Consider the following 2,396-nt stretch of genomic DNA (forward strand, 5'->3'; position numbering starts at 1 on the left):
GAGAAGAGAAGAAAATATTATAGCCCGCCTGGAGGTAATGAACTGAACCGGTGGACTGGAATGAAAGCATTACTTAAGGCAAATCGACCTGGAATAAAAGCATTATTTAAATAAACTTGCAAGGTCAGCTGCGTTTGCGCCCCTCTAAATCTAGGTAGGCTCAGCTAGTCCATGCACAAAGTCAGCTCTGACAATAGTGTAGATTATTCCAAGTGAGATTGTCACTACTGATTGGTTTTTTTTTGTGTTATTATTTTTTATTGACATTTTGAAAAAATTTCATCGTAAGTACAATAAGATTAATAGTAAATTACAATTTGAATGATATGAATAAACATATTGAATATATGGAAGAGAAAATTCATATATGATAAATACTATGCACCAATTAATAACACTTACAACTATAAAGATAAATTGTATGATAAATAATGCAATCTACAGATATAAGAAATCTAAACGTCTTAAAGAATAAATCATAGGTTAACTCAATAGATATATATATATTAAGTATATAGATTAAATATTATATATAAATATATCTATAAATATAGAACATAGCAATATGACCCATCTCTTCATCCCTTTTGGCTAAAATCAAGTGTTAGTACTGATTGTTGATGGGACCTAGGACTTAATATACTTTTGCATTCACAATTAAATACATGGTAGTGTGATACTCGTTGAAGAGCAGGTCAGGGTGGGCCCTGCAAACGTGATTTATGCAATATTACTGCACACTAATAATGTGTACGAGAGACAACAAAACAGGAATGTCACATGTGGAGTAACATTTGAAAAGTTCACTGGATGCAGACTGTTCTTATGTTTACATCTCATCTAAGGCAGCGCTTGCGAAAGATTCTGTTTACAACAAGGGGCTTGGGGCCCGCCCGTTACTTACCATTTGTTGGCTTCATTGTCACTCTTAATTGCTGCTTTCGAATTGTCCATTGTGTGCCAGTTTCTCTTCTTTCATATGGAGCATGAACCAAGTACTGTTTGCTACATTTTGATTAGTGTCCCTCCACTGCTCGCTCTGAGTGAGGTTCTATTTTTAAGTCTCGCCTAGACAAAGCACGTGCTGTCTCTTCCAGACATTTTGTTTACTGTTAATGGGCTTAGAGCCCTCACATTACTAACCATTGGTAAACTTCAAAACCACTCTCAATAGTTTGCTTCCTGGTGTTCAGGTCTGCGATCAGCACTTCCCTCTTCTTTCATGTGACCCTCCCCTAGAGCATGGCCTAAGTACTTGTGTCCTTACACTGCTCGCACTATTGGGACCTATATTTTGAGCCACTCTACAGAGTGCATCTTTCCTAGCTGGTTCTGCCATCTGCTCCATCATATTGTCTGTCTGTGTGTGCTTGTGCCCCCATCCTTGTTTATTTAGCTTTCACTACTGTTTGCAACTGCATCTCGGCCACATCCTTACTGTGTTTTTATTTGAATTTTTCTATTTGCCTGAGTTTGTGTTTAAGGCACGACTGTGAGGGGACCTTGCATATGAGTGTTTGTTTATTCTTAGCTCAAGCACACGTTATCACAGTAAGGGGACTGCTTGCCTGTTAGGCACACATTGTGTTGCATTCCATTTCCTTTGAGATAAGAAAATGTGCTTCCAACGCTCTCTTCACTTGCAGTGTTACAGGGAAATTGCTGATTCATCTTTTTTACCAGACTTTTATGAGTGCCCCAGCTTCAAAGGCCACTGAGCTACATATAACAAGACCCCGCATTGCTGTGTGTTTTGTTATGTGCAGACCTGTGGCTTTTGAAGCTGAGGAACCCCATTCATGTCCCAGCAGAGCCACAACGTCTTGTGATTGTGGTGCAAATTGGCTAATGTGGACATGTAAAAAGGAGAATAATTCAGCCCCCTGCTCCTCCCTTAACATTGTAAGTGGAAGCAGCTTGGAAACACATTTTCTTATCTCAAACGAAAGGGCCCTTGCATGTGAGGGCTTATTTAGTTATATTTATTCTGCCTCAGACAATGGTTCCTTTCACTTGTTAAGTTAGACCGCTTTAAACAATATTTGTGACTCAATCGCAACCACGACCTAAGTTTTTTCCCCCTTGAACAATACTGCCTTTCAATTCTTTTATTAGACTGTTTTAAGCAATAGGTGTGACTACAAAAACACAAAATGTGTGCAAGGTACACAGGAAAATGTTACCCTTCACTTATTTTAGTTTGTGTGTCCAAAAAGCATCCGAGAGGGCATCATTTACATTTAGCTTTAAATTTACCTTAATTCCCCCTCGAACAATTTTGCCTTTCATTTATGTTAGACAACTTTACACAATATTTTCGACTGCACTTCAACCACGACCTAAGTTGTATTCCCCATGAACAATGCTGCCTTTCAATTCTTTTGTTAGACACCTTT

The sequence above is a fragment of the Lissotriton vulgaris genome, chromosome 2_1 (genome assembly GCF_964263255.1).
Source record: "Lissotriton vulgaris chromosome 2_1, aLisVul1.2, whole genome shotgun sequence".
Lineage (NCBI taxonomy): Eukaryota > Metazoa > Chordata > Amphibia > Caudata > Salamandridae > Lissotriton > Lissotriton vulgaris.